Source organism: Dipodomys merriami, unplaced genomic scaffold (assembly GCF_024711535.1).
Source record: "Dipodomys merriami isolate MVZ:Mamm:240054 unplaced genomic scaffold, mDipMer1.0.p SCAF_13, whole genome shotgun sequence".
Classification (NCBI taxonomy): Eukaryota; Metazoa; Chordata; class Mammalia; order Rodentia; family Heteromyidae; genus Dipodomys; species Dipodomys merriami.
In genome coordinates this window covers 21,935,808-21,950,733 of record NW_027202604.1, presented here as the reverse complement: position 1 = coordinate 21,950,733, position 14,926 = coordinate 21,935,808, and the positions used below count along the sequence as shown (strand labels likewise).

At 40.4% G+C, this 14,926-nt stretch overlaps 1 protein-coding gene across 4 annotated transcripts in view; it reads right to left on the bottom strand.

The window, feature by feature from the left end:
- Atxn7 (ataxin 7) overlaps window positions 1-14,915 on the bottom strand; it is a 148,828-nt gene extending 133,913 nt beyond the window's left edge. For 3 of the 4 annotated variants that reach the window (XM_070018875.1, XM_070018880.1, XM_070018881.1), the window contains exons 1-2: window positions 14,163-14,373; window positions 12,631-12,714 (exon numbers count right to left, since the gene is read on the bottom strand). The gene's annotated coding sequence lies outside the window, so the exon portion shown is untranslated. Of the gene's footprint in view, window positions 1-12,630; window positions 12,715-14,162; window positions 14,374-14,897 lie in introns of those variants that run through there. The other variant, XM_070018876.1, reaches the window with a different exon arrangement.
- Window positions 14,916-14,926: the final 11 nt, after the last annotated feature.

The following is a 14,926-nucleotide window of genomic DNA, read 5'->3' as shown; positions in this document are numbered from 1 at the left end:
TTTGCACCACAGGCTTTTTCTAGACATAGCTAACTTCCTCAGAAATGAACTTAGGAGGTCACCTATCTCTCCATGTAGGTGGACTTCATCTCATGTTCTAAAACTGTTCCCTTACCAGCAAACAATATTCTCAGCAGGGGTTTCTATGCTACTCTATATTAAAGAACTCTCCCTTAAGTTTGACTCCTAGGACAATCACAAAAAAAGGCATGACTAAAGCCATCTGTTTATGAATTAAACGGGAGCTGTGTACATTCTGTTTTTTGCTTGTTAGCTGTATGATCTCCAGCAAGTTTCACTTCTCTGAGGCTTAAGTGATTGATAAGAAAATCAAGTAAAACAGAATGCCTGGCACACAATAAGCATTAAATAAGATCCATTATCATCATCATCCCATTCTACAGAATAGGTCAAGACTACAAGAAGTAAAAATAATGAAGATTGAGAAGTCAGGATCAAGGCTTGAAACAAGTCTTTTTCCTTCCTTTCACAATTCTCTGCTGGGCACTGAATAGGCATGCTAGAACAGACAGACATGCACTCTGCTCTCTTGATGTTAGTAGGGAAGACAGACATTAAATCTTTATAAATAAATTGAAAAGGTGCTTCAAATGAGACAGTGTGCCTGAATACACATGAGTTTTAGAGCAAGTAGTAAGATTACTGATTTTCTCTGGAAGATCAAGGAAGTCTTTTAAAGTGGAATCAGGAAGCAGAAAAGAGGTTGAGTCACTGAGGATGGCAGCAAACATTCTAGACAAAGTAATTGCAGGAGAAAAAACTCAGGAAGCATGGCAAGTCCAAAGAATTAAAAGACCAAAGCATCTCATGATGTTGAAGATGCAAGCAGGACTAGATAGCACATATCCACGTTAAAGGTTTTAGATGATGTTCACCCTCAAAGCAATGGGAAGGCATCAAAAGACTGGCTGATCTTGATGAAACAGTAGTGCAAGGTTCATTCTGACTTAAACTTCATGGAGTCAGGGATATTTGGTGGTTGTATGTGTCCTGGGGCTTGATCTCAGACATGATCAGTGCTTTTGTGCTCATCGCTAGCTCTACCACTTAAGCCACAGCTCCACTTACAGATTTTATTTTATTTTATTTTTTAATTTACTGGAAACAGGAATCCCAAGTACTTTCTTGACCTGGCTAGCTTCAAACCATGATCCCATGTCTTAGCCTCCTGAATAGCTAGGATTACAAGGGTGATCCACCAGAACCTGGTCATTTGGGTTTTTTGTTTATCACCTGTACTTCAAGGGCATAGCAACTATAGATTTATTTATTTTATATATTTATTTAGTTAGTTATTGTCGGTTGTGGGGCTGAACTTTGGGCCTGGGTGCTGTCCCTCAGCTCTTCAGCTCAAGGCCAGCACTCTACCACTTGAGCCACAGCGCCACTTCCAGCTTTTCCTGCTTGTGGTGCTGAGGAATTGAACCCAGGGCCTCATGCATGCAAGGCAAGCACTCTACCACTGAACCACCGCAACTACAAATTTTTTGTTGTTGTTGTTGTTTTAGGTCCAAGACCAGGACTCAAACTCAGTACCTGATGCTTGCTTTTGCTTATTGGCTAGCACTCTATGACTTAAACCACACCTCCAATCTCACAACTATAGATTGCTGGTCATTATTTATAAGCTATCTAAAAGCATCTCTGGAAAAGACAGAAAAAATACCTCTTCCTTCTTAATAACCACTCCAATATCTCAGCTAATGCTTTCATTAAAGTACCTGTCACCAATATAGTTAGGCGTAGGCCCCTTGTCACTATTTGGTTATAATTTTATAAAGAATACAGTAAACACCTATTTATCTTCTCATCTCTCCAAGCACAATATTCATTAAAGTTATACATTAATACAGACTCTCTCAATAAACTAAAAAACTCTTCTTACAATTTTAGATCAACTAAGTTTTTCTGCAAGCTCATCCCACTTTGACCTTGCAAGAACCAATGCCCCATTTTCCTTTGCACCTTAGCCACCTTAACATCAACAAGGATACAACAAACAACATTTTTTCCACTGTGTCATTAAGAGTCTTTGTTTTTCAATTCTAAGAACACATAGCATTCTCTTTTTGAAAATCTAATTGCTTTGAGTAGGGTAACTATTTGTTCTGGTTGTATTTAAAGAGGGAATCGAGTCATGATCAATGCTTTAAGGTTTATATTGGCATTTCAAGAGATGATGACAAAATTTTAAAAAAAGTAAGATTACAGTATGTTTCTAGGGGATCGTTGTAATTTTGTTTTGATTCCCTTTCCATACATAGACCAGTTTTCCACTATTGTAAGCATCACTAGGTTACTTGCTGGCAGGTTTTTAGGTTGAGATGGCCAGTAAGAGACAGCTGAGGAAGATCAAAGAGAGAGAGAAGATCCAGCAACAGAGTCTTACCTGCTTTGTTCTTTCTGTGGACTGGGTTTCACTTTCTGGAAAAGGCTAAATCCCTCCGGTACTACAACTCCCATCTGACAGCCCCCAACTCTCACTGAGGCACAGTAACAGCACTTCTCTCTCACTGCTCTTAGCAGTGACAATAGCTTCCAACTTCTATTAATTTATTTGTGACAGAAACCTCCTGTCAACTATACTCTGACCACCCTCCAACAATAATACCTTCATTAATGCCTGTTGAACAATCTGAGTTAGATTGTTTCTTGCCAATCTTAAAAATTCTAACTACAAACTTGAAGAGATGGGTGAGAATGGCTAGATGGGAGGAGGAAGAATGAAGGAAGGAGTGATACTGGTCAAGATGCATTGTACACATAAATGGATATGTTGAATTCAAATTTATTTATGAATCTAAAGATTTTTTTTTAGAAAGAATCCTAACTACGTAATAGAAAAATCAGTAGTCTCCCTCTTTGCCATGTTTTTATTGTTCATAAAATTCCTTCTTGTCAAATACTGCTTGTTAGTACTTACATTTCTCAAGCAGCAATGGCATCTTTTAAATTGGTCAGTGTAAGATAACTAAGGCACTCCCAAGAGCTAGCAAAATACAGGACTGATACTCAAATTCTCTAGTAGGAGTCTACCACATGTCAGAACAAAACATTTACGCTTCTTCCTACTCCTTCAATGTTTCCTCTCAATAAGAGCAAGTACAAGGAATTAAAGTCACCATTATATTTTCTCACTACATACCAACAAGTTGTATCATGGCCTAAGGAAGTTACCCAGTATGCCACTTCACTTTGTAGTTTCTCATACCCAATGATCCCTCGCTATCAGTAAAAAAGAGAGAAACAGAGCCACCCATCTTATATTACTAACCACCATCCTTTCTAGATTTTCTTTTGGATGCCAAGACAATTTGTTCTTCTAAAATAAGGCAAAAGAGAAGGATGAGAAAATTTTTCTGTTGTCAGCCTTGTCTCTTAACAGTTCTGGTAATATTAGTACTTTTCTTTTTCACAAGAAAGCATATATGCTTACACCATAATATACTCTTGAGTTCATTCTCTAGATTCTTCTCTTCAAAACAACTGAATTTAAAGTTAACTAAATCACCTAGGAGTACCTAAATACTCTATCTTGATATAGCTTGGCACAAGTAACCTAGGGTCTATTTTATTTCTGAATACTGGGCATCTTTTGAGTAAGAGCTGAATTAAAGAATTCTTCCGGGGGGCTGGGAAGGGGGCTCAGTGGTAGAGTGCTTGCCTTGCATGCCTGAGGCCCTGGGTTCGATTCTTCAGCACCACATAAGCAGAAAAGAAAAAAGCCGGAAGTGGTGCCAGAGTTCAGGCCCCACAACCAGACCCCCCCCCCCAAAAAAAAAAGAAAAAGAATTCTTCCAGGGATTTGGTAAGAAATGATGACATTTATCTCAACCAGTATCTCCAACAACAAATCCAAATCTCTTTTTTTGCCAACTAGTAGGCATGCAGAGCTAACAGAAAAAGACACAGGCAGATATAGACTGCAGTCTACAGAAAAGAATACCCTGCTACTCATTATCTGGCTGGCTGGCCAAAGAGCTAGACAGCTCCTATCTCCCATCTGGGCCTAGCAGGCATTTCAGAGGCAGTAGGACTATCAGGCTATCTCCACCATGTACCAATCTTAGCATTTCTTACACTTACATTCCTTCCAAATGATCATTTATTGGGAACTCTACAAGCAGCTGGGTAGATGTATATCAAATGTTAAGAGTGGTATTTTCTCTGGTTAGTAGAATATAAGTAACTTTAATCTTCTGTGTATCTGTGAAATTTTCTGTGTATTCTATAAGTACATATGATTTTTGGAATCAGGAAAAATATTAAACAAAAACTGTCAGCATTCAGAAATTTCAGTTTTAGGGCTGGGAATGTGGCTCAGTGGTAGAGTGCTTGCTTTGCATGCATGAGGCCCTGGGTTCGATTCTTCAGGACCACATAAATAGAAAAAGCCAGAAGTGGCACTGTGGCTCAGGTAGTAGAGTGCTAGCCTTGAGCAAAAAGCAGCTCAGGGACAGTGCCCAGGCTCTGAGTTCAAGCCCCAGGACTGGCAAAAAAAAAAAAAAAAAAAAGAAATTTCAGTTTTATCAGAAGAACCAAATTTATGCAATTCTTGAAATTCAAAGTCTAAACTATCTTTTTTTAAGCTTTTATGTTTCAATAAATAACTGTTTTACCTCTTTACTTTTTTATTGTAAAGGTGATGAACAAGAGGATTACAGTTACATAAGTAAGGTAATGGGTACATTTCTTTTTAAACACTGTTACTCCCTCCTCCCTCCTTCATTTTCTCCCACTTGCTATTTCCCAAGTTGTTAAGTTCATTTCCAACATAGTATGTAGTGAGTATCACTGTCGCATTAGGCATTAGTTCATCCTTTGTCCTGCTGTTTCTGTGATTCCCTTTCCCTTCCATGGATCATGTAAGCTTATATACAAGACAAAGGGTACAGAAAATTAAAACACACAAAAAAATAGAAATAACTGCATATAAGACATAATAAGAACCTCTGGTTTCCAATTCTTGGAGTTCATTTTGATATACTTCATTATATATGGCTCTATGCACTTAGTGATTGGGCTATTGTGATCCTCTGCTAAGAATATCATATACATATTCTCTACTGGCTTAATCATTTAAAATCATTTAAAATGTGAAAAACAACAACATGATATTTGATGTAAAAAGTAAATGCTGCTTAGGGTACATCACAGCCTTAACTGAGGTAATTTAGATCATCAAGGTTAAAGTCCATTACTTTGATATTCTGGTGTACTATTGAAACAAATGTGCAAGAAGCATCCAACTGGTTCTCTTTGTAAGGATACGCAGTTATATAGCCAAGATACTACAGATAAAACAGGCTGATGTTTCCTCTACTATAAATGTGAGCCAATAAACATTCTAGTCTACAGCTGATAAATACTCAACACCACAATCTATAGAAAGAAAGCTAATCATTTCTGGCTAAAGAAACAAATATACAAAGAACCTGCCTACTTCCAGATCAAGACTGTTCTTTACAATGACAACTGACTGTTCAGTTGTTAGTGCCATTTATAGAGTGGAATATCTTTCCTAGGATCTAGCCTTCTCATAATCTATAATAGTTGAACATGTATTATAGACTGTCTATAGTGCTAAAATACATTAGCAGGGAATCTTGGAAGCCATAAATATCTTTACTAGCTTCTAGAAGCTAGTAAATTTAAACAAGTGATTCCTTTAAACTGTCTAATGTAATGGTAAATAGATACTTTTCTAGCTTTGATCAGCAAATGATTTATAGTTATAACTATCAGAACAATAATAATCAATGGGGTGGGGGAGTAGAGGGCACAGATACTGAAGCCTAAAATATCTCCTCTTAGCTAAAAGGGGCTGAGCCAGAACACTAAAATGGTGGATTATGTGTGCTAACCCTTAAAAACACCAGTGAAGGGGCTGGGAAGGTGGCTCAGTGATAGAGTGATTGCCTTGCATGCAGGAGGCCCTGGGTTAGATTCCTCAGCACCACATAAACACAACTAGCTGGAAGTGGCACTGTGGCTCAAGTGGTAGAGTGCTGGCCTTGAGCTGAAGAGCTGAGGGACAGCGCCCAGACCCAGAGTTCAGGCCCCACGGCCAGCCAAAAAACAAAAACAAAAACAAAAAAACCACCAGTGGATGAAGTATAAAGAAACCATATACTTTCCACAGTAGAACTTAACAAGCCTTCTTTTCAGGATTAAGTTTGCAGATTCTAAAGGTTCAAAACATCTGCAAAATTCATGAGACAAACTGAAATGGGGAATACTGCTTTGCAACTAGCATATAGGCTTTAGAATAATCAGTGCCTGAAAAAAATTAGGAAGAACTAATATTAAACGTTAGAAGAAGGTTTCAAAAATTTTGAGATACCTATGTTTGAGAAAAAACAAAAAGAAAGACTTGACCAAGAAGAATCACCACCATATATAGTACCATAACAGACAAGTTCATAGTTCATATTACAATGAAACTTTAAAAGTAATGAGGGAAAGAGCCCTAATGTACAACCAACTATTAACAAAACACTGTCTGGAGACCTTAATTAAACAAAAATGTCAAGTGCTCCTCTTAAAACCTCTTTGAGTAGTAGACCTGAACAGGAGAAAACAGTGAGGACTATTTAAGAGTCCAAGGGCTGAGAGGACAAGTGACTGTACCACAGGGTGGTAATTACCCCATGAGTAAGTGAAAAAAGACCAGACTGAAGGGCTCCAAGAGGTACTTCAAAAACCAGCTAATAATCATGGCAAGAGATGGGGTAAATCAGCTCCTTGACTGGTTATCTCTGCAGAAATAAAGGATGCTGGATATTGGAATAAACAAAAGCATCTGTCAATTACCAAGGTGTACTAGATAATATCAGTACTCACTGCCATGATCTGAATGCTTATGTCCCCCCACCCCCAATTCATTAGTTACAATACTAACCTCTTAAGAGGCTGCTATTAAGAGGTAGAATGTTCTGGGAGGTGATCATGTCCAGAGGAGTCAATTCCCATCAATGGATGAGTACTCTTATAAAAGAAGCCAAAGGGAGTTTGTCCCTTCTACCACATTAGGATGAAGTCAGAAAGTGCCATCTATGAAAGACACCAAATCTACTGCTGCCTTGATCTCAGACTTCCTAGCAACCAGAACGTCTAAATTTCTGTTGTTTACAAACTACCTATTTCAATGTTCTTTTTTTACAGCCACTTGAATGAACACATATACACACATGTGCGCGCGCGCACACACACACACACACACACACACACACACACACACACACACGTGCGTGCACGCACATTTTGTCCCCACAATGTGTCCTACAGTCTGGAACATAGTTCAAAGGAGGCTAAGCTCAGAACCTTACGAATCCAGAAAACAGGCTTCTGCAGTTGGTAAACCAACAGCCTCAACAAGCTACAGACAGACAAAACACTTGAATTCTATGGCCAATAGGTCTCTTGTCACAGGAGAACTTGCTTGCCTTTTCCAAGCCATATCCTCAGTTGAAAAACAGAAAAATCTCTTCTTTCCTCCCTTTACTGGACTAGAGTATAAAAGAGAACAAAAAACACACATGAAATAAAATCACATATATCATTTATAAAATAGTTAAATATACACTTACAAAAATTAAATGAATGTCATTTGTTTCTTCAGACTGTCAATATATAAAGTCTATAATGTTTAAAATATTATTAAGGTTACAATGAAATCAACTAGACCCCTAGATACCAGGACAGGAAAACAACTGCTGAGCCATTGGGGAAATTCAGTGCAGTGGCCAGGAACTGTATTTATCTCACTGGATCCTAACAGCATCACTATGCATTGAGGGAAAATGTTAACAAAGATGATATCAGACAAAGGTTAGAGCCAATAGGCTTTTAAAAATCAAGAAAAGACTAGGCACCCGTGGCTCATGCCTGTAATCCTAGCTACTCAGGAGGCTGAGATGTGAGGATTGCGGTTCAAAGCCAACCTGGGCAGGAAAGTCCCTGAGACTCTTCAACTAACCACCAGAAAACTGCAAGTGGCACTGTGGCTCAAGTGGTAGAGTGCTAGCCTTGAGCTAAAGAGTGCAAGGACAGCGTCCAAGCCTAGAGTTCAAGCCCCATGACCAACCCACCCCCCCCAAAAAAAAAAATCAAGAAAAGGCAGATGGCACATGCAACACTCCAATTTTGATCCCTAGCACAGCAGAAAATGAGTAATAATAAAAATTAGATAAAAAAGAAAAAAAAGCTGGAAGTGGCACTCAGGCCCAGAGTTCAGGCCCCACAACTAGAAACCCCCCCCAAAAAATCAGATATGTAAAATCAAGAAATACATGTTTTTACAGCAGGTTAACATGTGAAAATAAAGGTGTTAATGTTAAGTGCTGAAAAATAATATAGAAGTAATTGATGTATAAACAAAGAATGCTTCTCAAACTTGGTTTTAAAAACCCTTAGAGAGGTTGCTAGATATGCATGCCTATAATCCTAGCTACTCTGGAGGTTGAGGTACAGAAGATCATGGTTCAAAGCCAGTCCAGGCAAGTGAGTCTATAATATTCCAAAATAACCATCAGAATGCCAGCTGCAGGTGTGGCTCAAGTGATAAATTGCTAGCCATATGCAAGCAAAGCTGAATGAGCATGAGACTCCAAAGTTCAAACCCACGTTATGTGGGGGGGAGAGAAAGACTACATGGAGGAATATGAGGTTGGAAGGGTGAATCAAGGATCACTAGGATGTTGCAGATATTAAATGTGACAGACAATGCACAAAGCAAGCTACTCACAGTAGCCTACAAATGTGTTGGACAGGGAACATCTGTTAGTTTTACCCACCCTTCATCCATTCCTATTGATAGGGAATTCCCAAATCCCCAGTGGGTAGTGCGTGGTGAGACAATAACCAAGGCACTGGCAAGACGCAGTCTGAGCCTGAACAAAAATTCAGAGGAGTAATACTGAAAACTGCTAGAGTTTAATCCTGCTAGAGCTTAATTTGAGAAAATGCCTATCAAGTACTACTACCTGAATCATTGAAGTGGCTCTAGATCAGCTCTCTTCTGAGGGCTTTTCAGTATTAGCCAATTGGGAGCTGCACCACATCTATCCAGTGACCTCTCTTTATATTTAGTCAGATTTGTATCTACTGCTTACAGCCAAAGAGCTCTACCTGAGTTACCTACTATTTTGATTCTAGAACAATCCATTTTCTTAAAAGATGTGAAATGGAATTTGATTGGCAAGTAATTAACCTATTAATTTTATGGTGAGATAAAGGGACATATTTATCATTGAGTAGAAAGAAATTTTACACAAAATCTTAAGGCATTGAATTTCTTTTTTCTTGTGCCAGTCCTGGGATTTAAATTCAGGATCTGGGTGCTGTCCCTGAGCTTTTGTGCTCAAGATTAGCGCTCTACCACTTGAGCCACTTCTGGCTTTTTGGTGGTTAATTAGAGGAAAGAGTCTTAGAGAACTTCCTGCCCGGGCTGGTACGTATAATCCTCATATCTCAGACTCTGGATGAATTTTTGTTTTGAATTTTTTTTAAAGATCTATTTTCTGCCACAGCTCACCTCCCTCTCCCAGGTGAGTTCTGTAATGACTAGTTATAGAAGTAGTGATACAGGAATAAACAAACCATCCTTAGCTTTTAGGATCTGCCCTTAACTAGATAAAAGCTCTAGAGAAAGTTACTTAACCATCCTAAGACCCGTCTTTTACACTTTTAACTAATTATTATCCCAAGATGTAATAAGAGTTTTAACAGTCATGGTAAACCAGGGAGTTAGGTTAACATAACAAAGTCAGCAGGTGACAACACACAGTGGATAATTTAAGTATCCATTTAGAGTCTTTATCTACCTTAGAAAAATGCCTGTTATATTTATTGTCTTATGATCCTTTTTTCTCTAAATAGCCCATGACAAACAATGACCTGAATCACTTTTTAAAACTGAACAGTATTTCACTCTATGGCTAGGCCCTTACTGATTTAATTACTCCTTTGCTAATTGGTATTCAGATAACTTTAGTGTTCTCTTATATATAAAAAAAGAGACATATTAGGGTGCATATGCATATGCAAACTTGACCAAATGTATTTATTTCCTAGATGTGGAACTGAAGAGTCATATTACTCAAACTATCACCCAAAAACTATGAACCAAATTTAGAAAAAACTTAAATGCAGTGTAATAACATAGTTTATCTTTCTAGAAGCTAAATAAAATAGTAAATAATTTTAAATATGTTTTAATCATCATCTAAAATATTGATTACTCAGGTGAGGGGCAATCCTAAAATACCCAGTAACAGCCAAATGGCTGTGCTTTTGGGCAACACGTTGTTTTGAGAAGTTAAACTCTAAAACAAGAACATGTAACTGCAATACTAACGAATTGGTAGAGAATGTTAAAAGACAGGAAAGGCAGCAGAAAATAACCCAATCAGCTAATACAGTTACAAGGTCATCAACGACGTGTCAAGAGAGACTGAAAAGGCTAAGGCTGACCTCAGAGCTTCAGGATGGCCAGGTGAAATGACACAGACATACATATCTATGGGATCTATGGGATCTGTGGGCACCAATCCTGCAGTTAAATTCTAGGACTTAGGACACAAGAAGAATCTTCTTTTAGCCAAACATACCACATAGAAAGAGGATGGGGAGGTGAGGATACAGATTTCCCTAAAGTAAGAGTTTCTAGTTAGCAACCTGAAGGGTCACTATCTTTGTTTCCTCTTCAGGCAAAGGCAGACACACAAACATTAAGCATAACACAGCCCCAGGCGGTGGCTGGTTCCCTTCAGCACCACCACACAGGCAGTACTCAATCAAGCACCATGGAAAACTCAGCAAGGTGAGAACATTTTGAGCAATAAGTAAAATTAACTGGTGACATACTATAATGCATGTGCTATGAACAGAAAACCTCACACTATGACTAACCCACAGAGTTTCATCTCATTAGAGACAGAGAGCACTATATCAAGTTGCCTACAGAAGCCCAGAATCCTTGATGTGACAAATAGTATGTGTGTGCTGCATAGGGATGCCACAATTCTATGCATCTTAATATTTTTCTAAGTAAAGAATGAACTAACATCTCTTTTAGGCCAAAAAATCATGTTTTGAATGGATCACAGCTCTAACCCTGTGTAAAAGCTGGTCTCACAGATTCAAAATTTTGATATAGGTTGCTAGCTTCAGAGAGAATGTGATCCCATTACTAAAAACAATACACATGTCTAGTAGGTTCAATAGATGTTAGGGTACTGGCCCATGGTAACCAGAAGATAGGAAAAGACTTCCTGGATTGAAAATAGGACAGTTTCACAATGACTGCGTGGAATGTTTAAAAGTATTGTCTTTGAAAAGGTATCTTCAAAATAGATACTACCTTCAGAACACTTAAAAACATCCTATGATCTCTGAACAAAAGTTTTTTCCATTTCTTGTCCCATTCAATGTTTTTCTTCTTCAAACTCAGAGAATACTAGCCCAAAATGAACAAAATCCAAGAATTTAGGCAAGGCAAGTTAAACCCACGTCAAGCCTAAAACCCACGATTCACAACCATTCGCTAGCCCCAAAGCAGCACCCAAAAATGCAATGGAAAAGAGAAACAGAGAAACATTAAGAATAAGCTTGTTTTTAAGACCAAAGTATTATAGGTATTTTAGTCACATATCTCACACTTCCTTGATTCATAATGCCCTGTTTTCCTGTTTTAGGAATTGAATAGGCAAAGATTTGAGCTTGGTCCCCTAAAAATGCTTCATCACTCTCTCTTTTTGGGGAAGTGTCCTCACAAATACTACCAGGCACTTTATGGATGGAAGGTAGCACCTATAACTCTCGCTGCCATTCTCTCTTTTCCTTCCTCCATTCCTGCCCTGTCTTCCTTTATTGTTGTGATGGAGACTGAATTAAGGCCTCATACATACTAGGCATGTGAAGTCTGGGGTCTCTCATTTAGTGAACGATACCTCAAGGTAAATTCTGTTTTGACTCAGACACTGTATTTCTTCCTATCAGCTCCTGCCAAGGCACAAATATACTTCCATAAAATGATAAGTCCCTGGTCAAATTTCAAATTTGTCACAAAGTGTGGAGCCGAATGAGCCATTTACTTTAAGGGCTGGTGTCAAGTTCAAGTCACTGCTTATTCACTCTCTGGTCTAAATTTTTAGATATAATTAGGACGGTCATACTGCTTATAGCATGTCAGGCTAGCTTGTCCTTTATTTGTATAGGACCAGACAGGCAATGTTTTGCTGTGGGAATAAAATGGAAGTGCTTTTACCACCCTAACATGAGCAAGTGAAGACAACTTTAAAAAGTACTGAACATAAAGATCTAGTTCTTTATACTTATTTTCTTGTGAAAAAAAAGATTCTTATATTTTTGTGCTATAGAAATGATACTTATATTTCATTTTATTTAATAAAAGGATTTCTATTTTTTATTTTTTAAGTCTATTTTTTAAAAATCCTAGACTTCTTTTATAACAACATACCAGAGTTCCAGAAAACCACACATAAACAAGTTTGGGTCCCAACTACAAGAGATTTAGAAATCTCTTGAAACCCATTTGTATAGCCACAGAGGATGATGAGCCTAAAAGCATATTTCAGAAATGCCTACCTGGTTTACAAGCCAAGAGTACAGTCCAGCCAGTCCTCTCATCAGCCTTCATATTTCCAAAAGGCAAAAAGTCTTGGTGAGATCCTGTCTCAAAAGGGAAGGCAAATAAACACACTAACTTCCTTAACTAATCTCCCATACTGTCAAAGAAACCAGTGAATCACTAAATCTAAACTAATACAAGTTCATTAACTAAACCAGCTTTGTTTACTTTGCTACTTCCAATTCTGTGTCCCTGACTAAAAAGAAACATTAGTATGGTATAGAGCTCAAGTCCACCCTATTTCAACATTCACAAATATGAAAGAACAAACACAGTAAATTTTTTAAATATTCAAGTCATGGGTCAATGTAATCTTAAATCATCTGGCTGACAGAACAGACTGTGAAGAGTTCCTAAAAGTTCAAATTATGTGCTTCTTACCACTTGAGTCAAGAACTTCCTTGAATATTTACTGTCAGGGACACCTCAAATTTTAAGGTCTTTTCAGTTCATGGTGGTCTTAGAAATTTCCTAGCCCTGTTTAACAGAATTGTGAGTTAAATGAACTTTAATATTCGGCCAGTCTCTGTCTATGAATACTGACAGACTGTCTCTGGGAAGGAAATTAATGGTTACAAGGAGCAATTGACACCATCCTAAAAAAAAAAAAAATTAACGGTTTTTTTTTTTAAGTCACTACTGTTTGAAATGAGTAAGATGGTAAGATCAAGTAACAACTAACTTAAAAAGAGCATCTTACCTCTAAATGACAATGGGGGGGGGGTTCATGGGGCTTGAAGTGTACCTAAACTTTTGTGCTCAAGACTACCACTCTACTACTTTGGCCACAGCTCCACTTCCAGATTTTTGGCGATTAATTGGAGATAAATGTCACAGGGACTTCCCTGCCCGGGCTGCATTTAAACTACCATCCTCTGATCTCAGCCTTCTGAGCTAGGATTACAGACCTGAGCCACTGGTGCTGGGTGCCAATTACCCTTTAAACAAGAAATCTCTCTTCCACAGTGCCACTTGTTTCAAAGCCAGGGTGCCTCACACGTTCAGTTTGGACAAATGAAGGCCGCATTTTCACATAAGGTAATTTTTATCTCTGGGCCACCAAGTCTACTTCTATGGAGTACCATAAAAAGCCTCTCAATAAGAAATTAAAATTTACACAGGATTTCTACCTAGAGAGTAAACATGCTCTTCCATACTAGTCTTACGTGTTGTTTGTGTGTGTGTGTGTTTTCCATTTACAACTAACTCTTCCTCTTTGAATGAATTGGGAGGATGGGCCCAACATGAGAAAGGAAACTGAAAGCGCCAAGCTGAGAAGCCACACCACTGATTTATCCCGGATAGGTCCTGGGCTGGGGATGCGTGGGGGTGGGGGGGAGGGGGCTGGGGGAGGGTGAAAACTGGAAAAAAACCTAACGACCAGGCTCCAAGAGCAAACCTGGGGTTCGAATCTCCGATTAGCTTCTAGGGCTGACCGTACCCCCACGGGAGGCCCCAGCCTCGGGCTTGGACCCCCCCTCCACCTTACATGGGTGCCAAGGCCTAGAAACTCATCCAAGTTGAATGAAGGTGACTTCTGGGAAGAGATGCCGCTGGAACCCCGCCGTGTGCTCTTGGCAAGTGCGGCTGCACCCCGGGCCGGAGGCAGGCACGGGGTCCGTCGCGGGGCACGGCCGCCACCTCTCCCTCCGCTCGCAACTTCCTCTCGAGACGCCGACCCGCACTCGGGCACCTTCAACCCCCCCACCCCCACCCCTAGACGATCCCCGCCGGCGGGACTCCGGCTGCGCGGGGGCCGGCGGGCGCCACGCCGGCGGGTGGCTCGGTCAACTCGGGCCGGAGGTCGCGAAGTTTCTCTTGTCACCCAAGCCCAGGCACACGCCGGAGCCCGGGGAGGAAGCGGGCGGACGCCGGGCCGGAACCGCGCCACCTGGAACGCGGGGGCTCTTTTTTTTTTTTTTTTTTTTTTGTCATTGCCGGCCGCGCCCGCCGCCAGGGCCCGCGTTCGAGACCCACCCCGGCGCGCGCGGGCGCCAACTTCGCGCCGCGTCCCCTCAGCGCCCCCGGCCCCTCGTCCCCGGGGCTCCGCGGGCTCCCCACCACCACCTCCACCCTCCCCAGAGGAGCGAGCACCCGGCCTTCCCCGCTGCCGGGATGGGGTCACCTTCTCGAGGCGGCTGCGGGGGGGGGTGGGGGGGAACCCCGCCCGCGGCGGCCCCGCGCGCTCCCGCAGCCCCCGCGGCGTCCGCCCGGGCGAGCTCACCTGGCGGCCGCGGCGGCCTCCGGGGCGGC